General features: G+C 38.8%; 1 pseudogene; it reads left to right on the top strand.

Annotated features, from left to right (window-relative positions):
- The first annotated feature begins 389 nt into the window (after positions 1-389).
- LOC147445794 (shikimate O-hydroxycinnamoyltransferase-like) overlaps positions 390-19,742 on the top strand; it is an 84,135-nt pseudogene continuing 64,782 nt past the window's right edge.

The following is a 19,742-nucleotide window of genomic DNA, read 5'->3' as shown; positions in this document are numbered from 1 at the left end:
TAGACCTCAAGGAACCTATGATAATTATGTTACCTCTAGGAAATTAGTTGAATTATATATTCCAGTAAAAATTATTCCAATTTTGGGAAAAATAAAAAAGGGAAATATAGTAAAGTAAATAGAAAGCCTTTGATATCAATATCAGAGAAGGTATAGACCTTGGAAAATCTATTATAATTATCCTAACCTTAGATAAATAGTTTAGGTACATATTTTGGTCAAAAGTAACCAATTTTGTATATAATGGATAAGAAAATGAAGAAATAAAATTATCTAAGTACCAAAGAATTCACCGAGGTCCAAAACCCTTATTTTTCGGTAAACAAGGAAAAATAAATGTTATTCAACAAATCCTCTAATGGATTAAGTCTTTTTATAAGGCTGCCGAAATGGCCCGCAAGAGAACTAGGGGAAACCCTATGACGGAAGATGAAGATACTAGTAACAAACGCAACAAAGCCACTAACGACCATGAAGCAGGGCCTAGACATAGGCCCACAGAGGAGAGTTTATGGGCACCTGGCCCACAGCAGATGGACGACCAGTCCCAGGTTGTTTTCAATTATGCTATTAATAAGCTTTTAGAATTCATTTTAAGTTAAGCATTGCATACGAAGGTTTAAGAAGGAAAACACTGGCTGAAAAAGGAAGGTATCTTCCACGAAACCCACGATCAATGAGTGTAATTAGGAAAGGAATGATTGGGTTATTACTGGTTGAAATAGGAAAGAAATGTTTGACCATCCTTAAGACAACTTGTCTCAAGACACCTCTGATTCCTTGGAAATATTTTTACTCCAGGTAATGAGTAATGATGGAGATACCATCATGGAGGAGTCGGTTACCTCTGCACGTGTGGAGTCTTTACCCCGTGCTTGTTTATGTTTATGGATAGTACTTTTAAGTTTATCCTAGAGGAACCGCTCGGTTGTATGGGCAACTGGTTTTTGGCGTATGGGCGCCCGGACTTTGGGTGAAGACTTTTTCCACCCCGGTTATATAAATAAGGAATGGGTGCCGTTTTTCACCCTTGTATAGGTGGTCTTGAGACAAGTTAGTACTGGTCAGTGATACTTTAAAATGACAGTACCTTGTCTTAAGTATAAAGATGTCTCTTTTCTGAAAGAATGTCTTCAATGCTGTCTTCAAGGAATTACTGTGATGGAACGTTAAAAGAAACCATTATTTTAAATGTTAAAACAATGTAATAATAAGATAAAAAATCATGTGTGAGTGCGGGGTGGTAAGTGGGGATTGACTCGGGTTGTCAATCATGGACGGGTGGACCTGATTAGTCAGGTAACTATCCATTCCCGCGCACTAAAACGTGTAGAAACTTCACTTGGATGAGAAATCCACCAACGGCTGTGCCCTCACATATGTTAGAGGGAAAAAAGCATTGGCTAAGGAGACCTTAATCTAAAGGATGAAGATTTAGGGCCGGAAATGTTGTTTTGGGTCCCGTTTCCATTGCGAGACAGGACTAGGTCTCTTCTAGGTCTATAAACCTAAACCATTGCCAATGGTAAGGGTGAATTCCCTGGAATTTTTCTTGTTAAAGACTTCGACTTTAGTAGGCCTAGAGACCTGTCAACGGTTCCATCCCGCTTTTGGTGTCGGCGGGTTTGGAGACCTTACAAGTGGTATCAGAGCATGGTTTAATAAGGTCCTGACCTTAGAAGGGTAAAAGTTGGGAAATAGGCATAAGTTGTATTGCATTTTTAATTATAGTATATTGTGGAATGAGAATTTCCCTATCATTACAGGAAAATATCCGCCAAGCTTACCAAAAGTTTGTGATTTTCAACATCATGTTCGAGGCTGCTTGCAGCTCCAACAACTTTGTACTTCGCAAGAGCATCATGCAATTGTTAGATTTAATGTTTTCCCCTCCTCCTACATGGGGAATCAGCTGGTCACAGTTTGGCGGAATTTTCCTGATTGATGCGGGACAGTTAGAAGGGTTGACACTCAATCTAAAAAGACTCAAGTGGACAGAAACACTTCGGACCATCGAAGTTTTCTTCTTTAGTGGAACTGAAGATCCAGATCAAACCATTGTGGTAGATGGGGTAGAAGTGTTACAAAATCAGTGGGTCTATGATCAGGTAGCCACAGTAATATACCCAGGTAGGATTAGGCCCATGAGGGTAGGCCCAAGGTTTAGGGGACCAAAAGACGTCGTCTTTTTTGATCCCCTGTCAGACCCACCAGTGGTAAAGAGGTTGTTGATTTAGGGAATCACACATTGTATATAACATGAGTCCATCTTTTATATAGTATGAGCCCATCTTGTACATAGTATGAGTCAGTATTGTATCAACCTTTGTATATACCATGGTTTTATGACATGCTTGTGTAGTTAAATTGAAACGATGTTAATGATTGTCAGATTTCTGTTTTTAGTATGTTAAAAAGTATACACATTAGAGAGCTACATGACAAAACAAAAGTAGTATAAACACTAAAACCTCTTCATTAATTACAAACCCAGGGAATTGCCAAAAGTCTCTATACTCCCACCCAGGAAAAGAAACTACTGTTAAAACAAGTTCAACTCCCAACTTTCAAGGGAGAAGGAACCAATTTAGAACGTGATGCCAAAGCATGGCTCGATGCCATGGATGATTATTTCTTGGCAGCAGGAACTGCTTCAGAGAATCAAGCAATGTTAGGAATGTTCCGGCTCACCGGAGATGCCAAACTTTGGTGGAAACAATACTGTAGAGATAATCCTTCCATTAGTCCCTCTTGGGAAAGAATGAAGCAGGCAATGAAAGAAAGATATCTTCCTCCAGCTCACCAAGCTATCAAGATGAATGAGTTCTTTGCCCTCAAACAGTTAGGGCTTACTTTGGAAGAGTATTATACCAAATACGTGTCTTTACGACGTTATGCCCCACCAATGACTATGGAACAACAGATTGCTCGTTTTTGTCGGGGTTTAAACAAACCCTTGAGTAACCGGCTGGAAGCTATGAGGCCCACTTCTATTCAAGATGCTCTTCTAAGAGCTAAACCACTTGCAGAGGAAGGAAACCCTCCTGCCAGAAACTATTACAACTACAATAACTCTAGAGGAAGAGCAAGGGGGAATTATAATCAAGGAGGTCAGCGAAGGGCAGTGTCAGCTGCAGCCAATATAGAGCAAACTTTTCCCAACATCAGATGCTATGGATGCAATAGAATGGGACACTACAAAATCCAATGTCCTGAGGGACAAAATCCTCAAACGGCTATCGGAGCCCCTTCTCAGACTCAAATAGGACAAGGGAATAATCAAAGAGGTAGAGGCAATGGAGGACGAGGCAGAGGAAGATGAAAGAGCTACTATTTTTGCTACCATTGATAATCCTGGAGCTCGACAACAGTACGCTTTCATCCAAACCACTGCAAACAGAGAAGGTGAACAATTTGAACTACTTATAGATTGTGGCATCACACACTCTTTTCTCTCCCCTAAATGTTTAAGAAAACTTAAATTGAACCAATATCCTACCAAGAAATTAGTAGTAGAATTAGCAAATGGGAAAGAGGTTCTATCTCAATTGACAGCTGGGAAAGTTGAGTTTGAACTAGGGGGAACCCTGAATTCATCCTACTTCCGAACTCTTCCAGTAGGAATCTATGATGGTATCCTAGGAATGGATTGGCTAATCAAAAATCAAGCCCAAATTCACTGTGCTCAAGGGAAGATAACCTTCAAAAATCACTTAGGTGAAGAAACCCTAGTACAGGGATTAAATGGGAAACCTAAGGCTCATTTAGTCAAGGCTAGCCGACTTCTGAAGGGGTTACAAAAAGGGCAACAAATCTTTGTAGTAAAACTTAACAAGGCAGATGATTCAATGGACAACCCAACTCCAGAATGGCTTAAAGAAATCTCGGATATATTTCCAGAAGATCTTTCGAATTTACCTCCTCCCAGAGATATAGTCCACGAAATTGAAACCTTCCCAGGTAGTGAACCAATTTCAAGAAGACCCTACAAAATGTCCCTCCCTGAAGCTATTGAATTAAAAGAACAGCTTCGTCAGCTTATTGAGCAGGGATTCATAAGACCAAGCATTTCACCTTGGGGAGCACCTGTTCTATTCTAAAAGAAGAAGGACGGATCCTTACGTCTCTGCATTGATTATAGGGGGCTTAACCAGGTATCAGTAAAGAATAACTAGTACCCTATTCCTCGCATCGATGAATTGCTTGATAGGTTACATGGAGCCAAGGTGTTTACAAAAATTGATCTCAGATCAGGTTACCACCAAATCCGGATTAAGGAGGCAGAGATTTACAAAACTGCTTTCAACACCCGGTATGGGCATTATGAATTCATAGTGATGCCTTTTGGCCTTACGAATGCTCCAGTCACTTTTAACCGTCTCATGCAAGATATATTCAGAGAATATCTGGATGACTTTGTGTTGGTGTTTTTCGATGATATCCTGGTATATTCTAAGGATGAAAAAGATCATGAAGACCATGTACGTAAAGTACTCCATCTTCTACGCCAACATCAGTTATACGCCAAGATGAGTAAATGTGTGTTCTCCACACCAGAAGTTAGTTATCTTGGTTTTATAATCAATCCTGAAGGAATTTCAATAGACCCCGCAAAGGTTAAAGATATAATAGATTGGCCACAACCCAAAACAGTCAGTGAGATCAAAGGATTTTTGGGCATAATAGGATGGTATAGAATCTTTGTCAAAGATTATGCAGTTATCGCCGCTCCCCTGACGCAGCTACTTAAAAAGTCAGCCAAACTTACATGGGGGAAAGAATAGGAAGATTGTTTCTTCAAGATAAAACAAAATCTCACATCAGCTCCCGTACTCAAACGTCCTGACTTCACTCAAGAGTTTGAAGTAGTAACAGATGCTAGCGGTCTTGCTACAGGAGGAGTTTTAAACCAAGAAGGTAGACCAGTCGCCTTTACTTCACGAAAATTAAGAATCCACGAGCTGAACTATCCAACTCATGATTTGGAACTTCTCGCTATCATCCATGCTCTAAAACTTTGGAGGCATTACCTTCTAGGAGGAAAATTTCAATTAATCACCGATCATCAGAGTTTAAAATGGATTTTCTCACAAGAAACACTCAACATGAGGCAGAGAAGATGGATTGAACTGTTACAGGAATATGAGTTTGAGATAAAGTATAAACCAGGGAAAGAGAATGTGGTTGCTGACGCTCTTAGCCGTAAAGTTTTTCTTGGGGCTATTTCCACAGTTGACAATCTCATCCTCTACAAGGTTAAAGAAGCTTCCCTGGAAGATAAGGATTATCAAAAACTTTTACAGGTTATCAATCAACCGGATCTAAAAGAAAAAGAGAAAGACAAGATCAAGGATTATTCACTTGAAGAGGGGCTTCTCTATTATAAGTATCGGCTTTACATTCCTAAAAATACAACGTTAAAGGAGTTAATCCTTTATGAAGGACATAATGCTCCAGCTGCCGGCCATCCCGGCTATGCAAAGACCCTTAATGCCATAAGGAAAAGCTATTTCTGGCCAGGAATGAAAGGAGATATACTTCGCTACATCAAACAATGTCTTTCCTGTCAAAGGATTAAGGCTGAACGAGTCATGATGCCAGGAAAACTTCAACCTTTGGACATTCCTCAGATGAAGTGGGAACTCATAAGCATGGATTTTGTAACAGGACTTCCCACTGTTCAAGGGGGTTATGACTCCATTATGGTGGTAGTAGATATGTTGACTAAAGTCTCCCACTTGATGCCTGTAAAAACAACTTATACCGCATCAGACATAAGCCGTCTCTTTATCAAAGAAATCTTCAGATTGCACGGGCTTCCTAAGAGAATAGTCAGTGACAGAGATGCAAAATTCACCTCAAAATTCTGGAAAGCTTTATTTGAATCATTAGGAACTAAGTTATGTTTCAGTACATCCTATCACCCCCAGACAGACGGCCAGACAGAAAGAGTAAACCAAGTCATTGAAGACATCCTTAGAGCGAGCCTATTGTGGCAAAGAACCCTGGAAATGGATCCAATTTCTTCCTTTGGTGCAATTCGCCTATAACTCCACTTTTCATCAAAGCATTGGGATGTCCCCATTCAATGCTCTTTATGGGCATGAGTGCATATCACCCCTAAATTTTTCTGACCCTACTACAAGGGTAGAAGCTTCAAAACAGATGTTAGAGGAAATGGATGCCCAAAGCAAAGCCATAAGGCAAGACATTCAGGCAGCCAAAGATCGCCAGAAACAATATGCTGATAAAAAACGGTCTGATCGGGTTTTCAAACAAGGAGATAAAGTGTTTCTAAGGGTTCGGCCAAAAAGAAGAACTCTATCCTTGGGAAAATACAAAAAACTAAGCCCCAGATATTGTGGACCATATGAAGTGATTAAAGTAATCAGTGATCAAGCTTATAAACTAAAATTACCTGAGCATCTCAAGGTCCATAATGTCTTCCATATCAGTCTTCTAAAACCTTACATCCCAAATCCAAATCATACCCTAGATGACGAACAAATTGTGATGCAAAAGCAAGGAATTCTTGAACTCCAACCAGATTGTATTCTCGATACCAGGGAAAGGAGTTTAAGAAACAGGGTTATCAAAGAATATTTGGTCAAATGGAAGGACTACCCTACAGAGGATGCCACTTGGGAGGATGAAGTATCCCTTCACAAGGATTTTCCCAATTTCGGTTGAGATGAGGACATCTCAAATCCTTAAGTTGGGGTGATTGTAAGGTTTCCAGTTTCCGAAACCTTCAAAATTGTACTAAGCTTGAAAAACTTAATGGAAAATGCTATTGCAGGACTCCAAACACTAATTATTTTGGTATTTTTGGATTTATAAGCAGAGCTTTACTATGTCTAGAAATTTTCAGAATTTGATTCCGATAAAAACAGGAACAGTTACGGGACCTGGAAAATTACCATGGAAATTTAATTGATAACAAAAATTGAATGGTTTCATTTTAATCATTAGCAAAAGACTTCTTTACACTAAGGTTCTAGAGTTAAAGAGGAAACTCCAAATTTCATCATGGAAAATCTGCAAAAATCAAACAGGCAAATTCTGGAAGGTATGGGGTGAGTATGGAAGCTGTGGAAACTGGCCAGAAGCAGTGATGGCTGAAAAATGCGCCATTTTTAAGCTCGGGGGGCTGCTTGGACTAGTGGAAAGCTGCCAAAAGCTGCCAGATGCTCAGAAAAACCTATAAATAGGACCATTCTCTTCATATCTTGTTAGACTCGGAGCCTTGCTACTCTCTCTCTCATCTAGAGAGAACACTACGCAGAAATCATTAGAGTTTAATCTCTAATTGATTAACCCTAACGTTAATTAACCTAATCCTTCTTAATTAGCAAGGTTAGATTAAGATAAATTGTTAATAAATCAAAGATTAGGCCTATGCATGCTCCTTAAACCTCTTTAAATTAATTAATCTCTGTTGATTGTTATAATTAAGCTTAGTAATATTAAGCTAATTAATTATCCTATCATACTATGCCTGAAATTAGCCAAATTGACCATGAATTAATGATAAATATATTAATTAAGCTTAGATTAATATGAGGTAATTATCAAAGTTGCATTAGACAGTCATTAAGCTAGGAAAATTATCCTATAATTTTCTGAGTAATTTTCCTAATTAATTATGCAGGATTACTTTATTTTTGAGCTATTTAAATAGGGGAAATTAGTAAATTGATTTCAATTGCTATAATATATTTATGAGTGGTTAATTGGGTGTTAAGGAACCCGTGATAATTAGGAAAATCTCAGATAATGAATCTAGCTAATTACTTATGCAGAATTACTCTATTTTTTGAGCTATTTAAATAGGGGAAATTAGTAAATTGATATTAATTGATATAATATATTTATCAGTGGTTAATTGGGTAATAAGAAACCCGTGATAATTAGGAAAAGCTCAGATAATGAATCTAGCTAATTACTTATGCAGAATTACTCTATTTTTTGAGCTATTTAAATAGGGGAAATTAGTAAATTGATTTTAATGGAATTAAGAACTTTGTCAAAGGTTTATTAGACCTCAAGGAACCTGTGATAATTATGCTACCTCTAGGAAATTAGTTTAATTATATATTCCAGTAAAATTATGCCAATTTTGGGAAAAATAAAAAAGGGAAATATAGTAAAGTAAATAGAAAACCTTTGATATCAATATCAGAGAAGGAATAGACCTTGGAAAATCTATTATAATTATCCTAACCTTAGATAAATAGTTTAGGTACATATTTTGGTCAAAAGTAACCAATTTTGTATATAATGGATAAGAAAACTGAAGAAATAAAATTATCTAAGTACCAAAGAATTCACCGAGGTCCAAAACCCTTATTTTTCGGTAAACAAGGAAAAATAAATGTTATTCAACAAATCCTCTAATGGATTAAGGCTTTTTATAAGGCTGCCGAAATGGCCCCCAAGAGAACCAGGGGAAACCCTATGACGGAAGATGAAGATACTAGTAACAAACGCAACAAAGCCACTAACGACCATGAAGCAGGGCCTAGACATAGGCCCACAGAGGAGAGTTTATGGGCACCTGGCCCACAGCAGATGGACGACCAGTCCCAGGTTGTTTTCAATTATGCTATTAATAAGCTTTTAGAATTCATTTTAAGTTAAGCATTGCATACGAAGGTTTAAGAAGGAAAACACTGGTTGAAAAAGGAAGGTATCTTCCACGAAACCCACGATCAATGAGTGTAATTAGGAAAGGAATGATTGGGTTATTACTGGTTGAAATAGGAAAGAAATGTTTGACCATCCTTAAGACAACTTGTCTCAAGACACCTCTGATTCCTTGGAAATATTTTTACTCCAGGTAATGAGTAATGATGGAGATACCATCATGGAGGAGTCGGTTACCTCTGCACGTGTGGAGTCTTTACCCCGTGCTTGTTTATGTTTATGGATAGTACTTTTAAGTTTATCCTAGAGGAACCGCCCGGTTGTATGGGCAACTGGTTTTTGGCGTATGGGCGCCCGGACTTTGGGTGAAGACTTTTTCCACCCCGGTTATATAAATAAGGAATGAGTGCCGTTTTTCACCCTTGTATAGGTGGTCTTGAGACAAGTTAGTACTGGTCAGTGATACTTTAAAATGACAGTACCTTGTCTTAAGTATAAAGATATCTGTTTTTTGAAAGAATGTCTTCAATGCTGTCTTCAAGGAATTAGTATGATGGAACGTTAAAAGAAACCATTATTTTAAATGTTAAAACAATGTAATAATAAGATAAAAAATCATGTGTGAGTGCGGGGTGGTAAGTGGGGATTGACTCGGGTTGTCAATCATGGACGGGTGGACCTGATTAGTCAGGTAACTATCCATTCCCGCGCACTAAAACGTGTAGAAACTTCACTTGGATGAGGAATCCACCAACGGCTGTGCCCTCACATATGTTAGAGGGAAAAAAGCGTTTGCTAAGGAGACCTTAATCTAAAGGATGAAGATGTAGGGCCGGAAATGTTGTTTTGGGTCCCGTTTCCATTGCGAGACAGGACTAGGTCTCTTCTAGGGCTATAAACCTAAACCATTGCCAATGGTAAGGGTGAATTCCCTGGAATTTTTCTTGTTAAAGACTTCGACTTTAGTAGGCCTAGAGACCTGTCAACGGTTCTATCCCGCTTTTGGTGTCGGCGGGTTTGGAGACCTTGCAGTTTGTACCTAGAAGTGATTAATGTTTCACCTTCTATTATGGTTCAAACATTCAGCGAGGCTAGCAAATGATTGCAACAAGTCTTTAGTTCCTTTTTAGAACTATTAACAATCCTCTTTAATGTGTTCTAGGAGCATCACATTCGCCCTAAGTATTGGCAATAATGAACTTGGATATACTGGTTCGGATCCGTTTTTGTTAAATGCATGCACACTAGGTGTTATGGGCTCTAGTGGTTTAGCAAAGGCTGATTTGGACCGGCATGCATATTCATTGCATTAGTGCTATGAAGCATTTTCCACTCCATGTACAGTATCTCTATGAGATTACTTTTGGATCTACCAATCACCAATAGAGGTCATGGCTTGGTTTGGGTGCTTGTGGATTTTTCCAGTTAACCACGATGGTTATTCAAGACATTGTTCATTCCTCAGCAATGTTGTACAACATTGTGATTCCCATTTACCGCTCATTCTCGATGACTGTATGTAAACCGTGGAGAAACACACCTCAATCCTGTCAGTTATCGAAGGGGATAGGTAGGTTAGGCAGACTACAAAGTATATCTTGTGCTAAAGGATATGCGAAGTACGTACATTAGCACCAGTCAATGCAATTAGTAAGCATTGATTGCGCTAGTTTGTGCCTCATGATTAAGTCAAATTTTCAACCTTAAACACTGGTTATGGTGGGGTTGTTTACTAATGACAAATGATAACAAGTCAAGGACTTATATTTTGCTGATAAGTTATGTCACCCTGTTACTTTCATGGAAAGTGCAAAGAGGTATTCTTTCAGGTACATCTTAGTTGTGATAACTCGTTTAGCATACTCAATTTATTTCTACATGGAGTCTACATGCTATGTTGTATAAGCGCCGGTTACACAAGGCAGTTGGAAAGGGACAACAATGTGGAAAATCAACATGTTACTCTTGGTTTCATTGAACCTCCTACTAACACATGTTTTGGTCATGCAAACAGTTGGATCCATGAAGCATTCCACCATGGAAAACATTAGTGTCACTTATGAAGATATCACCACTTTTGTTTTTGAGGACCAAAACGCTTCTCCAAGGGGGGAGTAATGTAATGCCAAGGGAAAATCCAAGGGAGGTCACGGACCCGGCATGGCTAGGGGCCAACTGCCAACGAGGAGGAGATCCTAGGGGCAAGGCCTATAAAGGGAGGTTGGGCGGAGGATCAAGTTCAACAGTTTCCTCAATCTCACACGTGCATTATGAAGGGCTCACTCTTGGAGGCATTCAAAAGAATCATCCAAAGAGGGACCCCACAAGGACTTTGTGGAGTGGAAAAAGACAGTTGGTTTTGCAAACTTTTTAAAGACCACTTGATCTCTAAATTTGAAAAGGTGATAAATACAAGAATTGTAGCTCGTGAGCTAAACTTTTGCCTCAAATGTTTTCATATTTTTTTGAGCTATGGGTTGTGAGGTATGATTTAATTGGTGGATCCCTTCTGCCCATGCCATGCAGCCACACTCCCTCTTCCACTTATCATTTTCCTCTTTCACACAAACTTCTCCACTCATCATCCCCATCTCTCTCACCTCTCCTCTCTGCACCCTACTCACCTTCTCCTCAACCTTGAAGAATAAGAGAAACCATGGTGAACTCATGCCTCCTACACACACTTCCATTCCAAAATTGACCACCTGGTCTCATTTTTTCTCCTCCAAATTACCCATATCTATTAAAAAACCACAAAAATTTAGCTTCTTCTATTAAAGAGCAGCATCATGGTGATTGGTTACTCATCTTCAATTACCTTGGCTCCCAAGGAAGGCCAAGAATGGATTAAAAATGTGCTGTCAAAGCTAGTGGACCGTGAACAAGCGTCAAGATTGGCCCTACTCAAGACACTTGGAGCATCAACATTGTAAGAAATCCATCTTTTCCTACCAATTTGTATCCTACATGGATACTCCCATTGTAAATATCCAGATCCATTTGTAAATAAATAAAAATAGTCTCTACTGAAATCTACTAACACTAACCCACTATGAAAAGTCCTATCACCTCCATTTCTCTCCTCTCTCTTTTATTCATCTATCCCCACCAACTTCTTGATAATTCCAAGAAAAGAATATAAAAAATGATAAAAATCTAAGCCATCCATGGTTAGAAGAGTAACTCTAGCCCTCAAAAATATTATAAAATGAGGGTGTAGCTAGCAAAAAAGGAAAAAATCCATAAGCAAGAGCACCGTGCTATAGCTTTAGAAACCAAGCTCAATCTCTTGAGAAGGAGCTCTGAGTGAAATCTCATTGGATTATGCCCATGCATTTGTTGTATTAGGGGTGATTAGCAAGGGAGTTCCATGCCATTTTAAGAGAGAGTGATCATCTAATTGAGATTAGAAAGCCCATATTTCTCCTACAAGTGTAAGCTGAACATTTTACTGAATCAAGGAGGTGGAATTGGATTAAGAATGGCTACTTTGTCTCTTTTATAGCATGAAGTCATGGAAAAAAATGATGTGTAAGTGTCTTGGTGTTTTATTTAAGTTCTTGATAACTTGCCTTCTGGTGTTGTTATTGATTTGGCCATAAATCCCACATGCTCTTAGAGGACAACAGGGTGGAGAGGACTCCGTTGTCCTTAAGGCAGTGATTGAGGTGGATTGCCTTGTGATGTGTTGTGGTGTACTTTACTCAAGATATGTTGAACAAACGCTGATCTCACTTTGATTGGTCATGACTGATTTGTAAGAAGATATTAGTGCAAGAAGAACACTCTTCTCCCTTCTCTCTCTCTTTCTTACATGTATATCTGTGTTTGCTTCATCATTGTCAATACATTTCAAAGAAGCGTGAGCTCTCTCTCTCTCTCTCTCTCTCTCTCTCTCTCTCTCTCTCTCTCTCTCTACGCATCCTAGTTTGTATCCAGAACTAGGTGGTGCCCCAGATTTGTGTAGGTTTAGGTTGCAGGTTTGTGTGTGTGTGTTTGTTCTTTTTTCAACCCCAACCCAATTGAATAGCACGGGAGCCTAGAAGGGTGATTAGTGGCCACTCTTCTTTTATTGCCCGCCTCAAATTGGTTCCCCCCTTGAGTAACAAATTGTGTATGTTTTTGTGTAGGATCAACCTTTAGAATAGTCAAGTAGTTTGCATGAATCACAAGAATCTGTATGATCCTTTCATTCCCCATTGCAAGGCAAAAGGTACACATAATTGTTAGTACTAAGTTTTAATTTCAACGTGTAATTTATAGAATTTTAGGTTCTCTTAGGTTAGCCAAAATAAACACTTCGGTAAATCCCTTTATTTTGCCTCTCATTAGGTACGATCATAGTTTGGATGTATATATCTTTGTTCTATTTTAGGAATTAGCTTATGTATAGAGTATAAATAATGGCCCATAAATTTCTCCTTTTTACTTCACACCACCTACGAGGATAAATATTGCACTCAGTAGAAAGATACATTTTCAGCAACGTATGGTGTTTATGTTTGGGACTAAAAGAACAAGAGAAATTCTTGCATCTCCACAATCTATCATTCTATCTCTCATCAACTACCACACTTCTTTTGATGTACATGTATTCATTTTATTTTAAAGCAAAGTGTACGTAACCCAACAAAATAGTGTGTATGTTTGGTTCTTTTTTGTCCAAGTTTGTTACAAAAAACAAAAACGATCATTTGTTCTAACAAGGAATGTGTGTGCAATGAAAGCTCCATTCTTATAGATCTAGCCCTATTACCGACTGAGTTGCACGAGCAAGTAGTAAATCATTATTAGAATACAAACAAGAAGGAAAATGAATGCCTCTATAGCCTTGCACAAGCCACACCATCAAAAGGAAGAACTATTGCACCGTCCAAAACACCTGTTGTAAACACCTTTAGAGATTTATGAAAAACCCTCCAAGCCTAGAACACACTCAAAATCAGGAGAAATAGAGGACATCATGACAAATCTTGTATTGTAAATATGTCCATAGAGTATCCATAGGCAAAAGACAGATGAAAAGTGTCCTTTCTCTTACTAAAAAATGATCTCTTTGAAAGTTGTGCAGGTGTTGCCGCTATTAAAATAAGGGCTTTTTTATCATTTATTTCCAAGAATTCTCTCTTTATTCTTAGCCAACAAGGCTCTCCATCAAGGAATCTTTTAATTGGCTCATTAGGCATTTTTTGGGCAAAAATTGAGTTGTCGGTGACCCTTTGACCAAGGAATGGGGTGGGTGAAAGTAGCCAAGGACCAAAAACATTTTCCAGGCACCTGTCCACCTCGGTGTGAACTCCCAAAATGCACCCCCTCTTCCCCATGAGCCCACAAGCCCCTCCATAGCCAAGCCTTGTGAGCTCCTTTCACTTGATACACCCATAATAGGCTCCCCCTTTAGGCTATATACCCCCTATTCTCCACTTTTCCCTTCCCATGTGCGATAATCCCCCCACCACATGGAACTTCCTCCTCAAGCTTCCCAATTCCCTCATGCCCAAATTTCCAGATTTTCCCCAAAGTAGGAGCACTTCTCGAGCAAATTTCTCAAAGCATAACTTGCGGCTCCCATCACCGAATTACACACCATAACACAGGCTCGAAGCCCATCATCTCGGCTACATTTAGGATTATTAAAACACGGTTGAAAATACTTATAAAAATTTATGTTTTGGAGACTCAAACTACTCAAAACATCAGCACCGAGGCTTGCCTTTGTACATGAATTTTTACAGGACCACTTTAAAAAGTTTCAGGGCTATGTACACATATATACATGAGGCTAGTGGGCAAGCTTTTTGGCATGACTAAGTAGAGGTTCCTATGGTGAAAAACTATTGTAGCTCATTCCCAAGAACCTCATCTACCTTCTCAGATGTTTCCACACTCTCTTCCTTCATTGATATCATATCATCTGTCACAATTGTCATCAAGCGTGCCAGATATTTATTCAATCTATAACCATTAACACGATATTTATGTTTTGTACCACTCAAATCTACAAACTAATATGTGCCATTATCAAACTTCTTGACAACAGTAAAAGGACCTTCCCATATGATTTGAAACTTATTTTGAAGGTATTGTCCAATTTACTCTTGTATTGCAACACTAGATCACCCTTTTCAATTCCTTTATCCTTCACGCATTCGTTAGTATTTTAGATGAGCCTTCTTTAACACTTCTTCATAGTAGCTCAAAGCTAAAACTTTGTCTAATTACAAAAATTGTAGATCCAAAAAACTTTTCTACCAAGTATTTGTTTGCTCTTCATCTCCCAATGATAACAATTTGAGTGCAGGAATCTCCGCTTCAATTGACAATAAAGCTTCCTTGCCATAAACGAAGTGGTAAGGAGAAAATCATGTGCTCGTTTTGATAGCAGTTTTGTATGTCCATAATGCACAAGGCAACTCTAAATCCCAAGTCTTCCCATGTGTCTGGGTCATTTCTGTAAAGATCTTCACCAACTCTCCATTAAAGTTTCATTGAGACCATTGCGTTTGGATAATAAGGAGAACTGTACCTATGTTGTATAATGAGCTCCCCTCCAAATCCTAGTCCTCTATCAGAAAGTAGCTCTAGGGGCACACCAAACTTGGAGCATATATGTTCAGAAACAAATTTCCCCATTTCTTTACTGGTAATCTGTTTGATAGCTTTGGCTTTTGCCCATCATGATAAATAATCTACTCTTGTCAAGATGTAAGCATTTCTTTTGCTAGTCATAGGTAAGGGTCCAATAGCATCAAGACCCCATTTTTCAAACACATCGAAAGCTAGAACTCTTTGTTACAATTTGGGTTTCAAGATTCTCTTTCCCATCTTCTAGCAAGGCAAATACAAATGGAACCAATTGCTAACATCCCGTTGAATGCTTGGCCATACATAGCCTTCTTGCAAAATTTTATGCAACATGATCTTCATGGCAAAATGGCCTCCACAAGATCCCTCGTGATTTTCTTTCAAGACCTTGTAGATTTTGTATTTCCAAGGCACAAGAGGCAAAACCAAATCACTTTCTTTCATGTACAACACGTCATCAATCATTTTGTAATTCTTGGATTTCCTTATAAATGCATAATTTTTGAAAGATGGTAAACTTTCAGATAGGACACCTGTCAACAAAAAATCCATCTCCTTTAAGCTAGGATCTCACCTTGAAGCATAAATTCTTCAGTTTACAATTCTTATTCTTCCATACTCCCAATACTTGCTTCAGGACCAACAAGGATTCTCCTTTGATCTGTAAGAGTCTAATTCCCAACCGTAAGCAATTGTGCTAACCACCTTCAAGAGCCATGTACTCTACTTCTTTGTCACTTTTTGCATCAAGTTTTAGCCCTTGTTTCCTTCCAAGCATTCTCCTTCACCTCGTTTGATCTTCATAGGATCCCCAAAAAAACCCCTTATTTCTTCATATCAAGTGATGAAAAGATTTGGGAATTTGTCCAGCATTGCTAAGTACTCCCTTCTTTCTCCTTGTGTCAAAACAGTACTCCCTTCTTTCTCCTTGCATCAAAATAATACTCAACATATTTTGAATCAACTCTTCTTCACTGGCAATTCTTGTTTAGGCTGCATCAACTCTTCAAATTTCTCTAAACGGCTTGAACAGTTTATATTTCTTGACACTTGCAATAGTTCAACCACTTCTCCCTTCTTCTTGTCAAACAACAAGAATGACATTTCACCCTCGCCACTGGAACTGGAAGCAAAACTACTTTCTAAATCTTCATAACTATCTTCACTTGTAACCTCGGATTCATCATTCACATCCTCTAGTGCCATAGACTGCTTGGTAGTCATATCAAACACCCTCTTTTCACCTTTCTTGCCATACACATAGATTGTTCCCTTGCCCCAATCTTGCACAACTCTCAACCAAAGTCGTCCCAAAATGAGAGGGAAAGCTCCCAGGCCAACTGCCATAGCATGAAAGTTTACGATAACCTTCACGTTAAATACTTTAACTTCCAAATTCATAATCATTCCCAAACACTTCACTTTGACATGGTTTTCTAGTCCAAAACCCAGAGCTTTTGCATGTAATGAGACCTAGTCTCTCGACACATGACTCTGTGATCACACAAACTTGAGAACCTCTATCAATGTAGGCCTCTCCCATGCCCACACCTTTGTGCCAAGCATTCACCATTAGAAAAATGTTGGGTAACTTTCCCAAAGCCAACACTCTGACTTGTCCAAGCTTCAGCTCTTTCTCTAGATTCACTGCCTCTTGAGTTTGGGCACCGTATACATCAACTGTCCAAAAGTACAATCTACTTTTCTCCCAATCATGTCTTCCTTTAAACTATAAGATGTTGGACCTTCTCTCAAAACAAATCTGCCACTTCAAACCATCTACGAGGTCTTCTCTTTCTCTTGGATTTTTCATCTTCACCCTCTTTCTCTTTCCATTTCTTTCTGCCAAGACCATGAGCGGCACAACCTTCCCTCTCTACGGGCAACATATCTGCAGCTTTTGTATTTAAGCCAAACAAGATAGGGTGTGTGGATCCATCTATAGTCAAACCAATGGTAATATTCAGTGTACGTCATGTGCCTTGGAATCTACAACCTATTCTAGTTCCAAAAGCACTCTTGCCAAAGCTTATAGGTTTACTCAATGAAAAGATAAAGATGGGGATTTTGGAACCTTCATGTGTCCCCTACTCAAGCATGTGGTTCACTGTACCAAAAAAAAATGGAGCTCTATGCTTCATTCATGTAGCATGTCAACAAAGTCACAATCAAGAATATGGGTATAGGGCCAATTGTAGATGAGTTTGCAGAAGCATTTGCAAGAAGGGAAATATATTCTATGGGGGATTTGTACTCAGGTTATGATCAGCTCCAACTAGTAATGGAAAGCAGGGACTTGACTACCATGAGAACACCCTTGGGTTTGGTAAGGATGTGCACCTTATTGCAAGGAGCAACCAACTCAATTGCGTAGGATGTGCACCTTACCGCAGGGAGCAACCAACTCAATTGCGTACATGATGAATGGTATGAACAAAGTCCTACGTGACTTTATACCTCAAATTAAAATTCCTTTTCTTGATGAGGTGCCAATCAAAGGATGTAACTTAGCTGAAAAAGGTGAGGCTCGAAATTCGAGGGGGTGCCGTAAATATGTGGCAAACCACATCAATGATTGTGACAAAATTTTAACAAGGCTAGAAGAATTGAACCTTACATTATCTCGGCAAAACTCACTGTTTGGGGTTGAGGAAATATTGATAGTGGGACATCTTTGTAATCCTCATGGCCACCAATCTTGTCCAACTAAAGTGTATGCAATACAGAGGATGAACAAATTATGTGTAAATATCACTGAGGTGAGAAGGTTTCTAGGTGCATGTATCTTCTATCTCATATGGATACCACATTATGCACATGTCACACATCCTCTTTATCAATTGCTAAGAAATAACCAAAGGTTTAAATGGAATGATGTACATGGAAAAAGTTATGAGAAAGTTGAAGAAATTGTTGTTGTCTTCACCAACTTTGAGGAAGATTGACTTTGATTGTGGAAGATTGGTGATTGTGACAGTGGACACTAGTCCAACGGGATTGTATGGGCAATAGGACAAGATGATGAAGAGAAACACATGTATGTGGTGAGAATTGGGACCAAAGTTCTAAGCTCTCGCCAAAGAGCACATCCACAGGTAAAAGAGAGTTATGGGGAGTGGCTTACAACATTAAACTATGACAAAGAGTACTTCATTGGAGAATGTGTAGTTGTGGAGATTGATCGCTTACCACTTCTAAAAATGATTGCAAGCCTCTCTACTCCTGATATTGCTATGCTTAGGTGTATTGATTATATAAAGTCCTTGAACCTAGAATATAATCATATTGCAAGAAAAGATAATTCAGTGGGGCAGATATGATTTCAAGGGCAAGGTATGAAGATGAGGATGATATGATTGATGAGGAGGAAGATGTGGGCATGAAATTCTACACAATTTATCATGGAAAGTGTGGAAATCTATGCATTGTATCTTCGCTTGAGTCCTTTTCATAGGATGAATGGTTGCTCATAGGTCGCTACACCAGTACTTTACAAAAGCAAGATGATTGGGCTGAATCAAAATTCAAAAGGATCAGAAAGAAATCATATGGACTCTTCTTGAGGGATTGCCACTTATGCAAACATCCTAAAAGAAGAGATGGGACTTCATTGCGAGTAGTATGTGATAAGCCTAGTCAGTGTTTGTGACTCTCATCATGGACTCTCATAGCCAGAGGTTTTGCACCTTTCGAGCTAGCCGCACACATTCCAATAGCGTTATCCTTATAATGCCCTTATCAAAGAAGGGTTGGAAAAGGAAGTTGAATTTTCTTCTTGGATTCACAAAGACAATATCTCCATGCTTGCACTCACTTTCCTGAAATGAACTTAATGCATGTCATTCGGGTGGATGATGGCCAAATTTTTTACTTTTATTACTGATTGATCACATATTCATTTTTTCATCATTATCATGTTTGAATTTTTCATCCACAATGGGTGACGGGATGTGTGTTGCTACATGCCAAAGATGGCAACAACTATATTGGACATTAGACATGTTGAGGGAGGAAAGTATCAGTAGGGTCATCCTTGCTCCACTTTTTATCACCTAGTTCTAGAAAATTAATGAAAAGGATTCTCTCAAAAGGCAATGGTCCTTTGAATACATTTATCTAGAAAGGTTTGGCCAAGAATTTAGCCTATCTTCATGATGGAAAAGGATGATGACAATATACATCATTTTGATGGATGAAAACTACATGTATTAGTTTCACACATATTAGTAGTTGTCCATAGCTTCATTCTCTCTTGACTACTATGTTGCATTTTTCATCTACCATGGGTGAGGGGTAACACTCAAAAATAAGTTTGGACCTCTAGAAATGGGATTTCTATTTGGGTGGTGCTACATCTTGCAACTTGCCTGCAATAGCTATGGCCATCACACTAACTCAATGGGGATGAGTTGCATCACCCCTTCCCTTGATTAAGCATGGGCTTTGTTCTATGCACCAACTCTTATGGCATGTGCACTGTCTCTTTTTCAGTCATAGCATGTGTGGCATAA

Source organism: Adiantum capillus-veneris, chromosome 12 (assembly GCF_014529385.1).
Source record: "Adiantum capillus-veneris isolate H3 chromosome 12, ASM1452938v2, whole genome shotgun sequence".
Lineage (NCBI taxonomy): Eukaryota > Viridiplantae > Streptophyta > Polypodiopsida > Polypodiales > Pteridaceae > Adiantum > Adiantum capillus-veneris.
The sequence above is the reverse complement of the archived record's forward strand: the minus strand, read 5'-3'. Positions and strand labels throughout refer to the sequence as shown.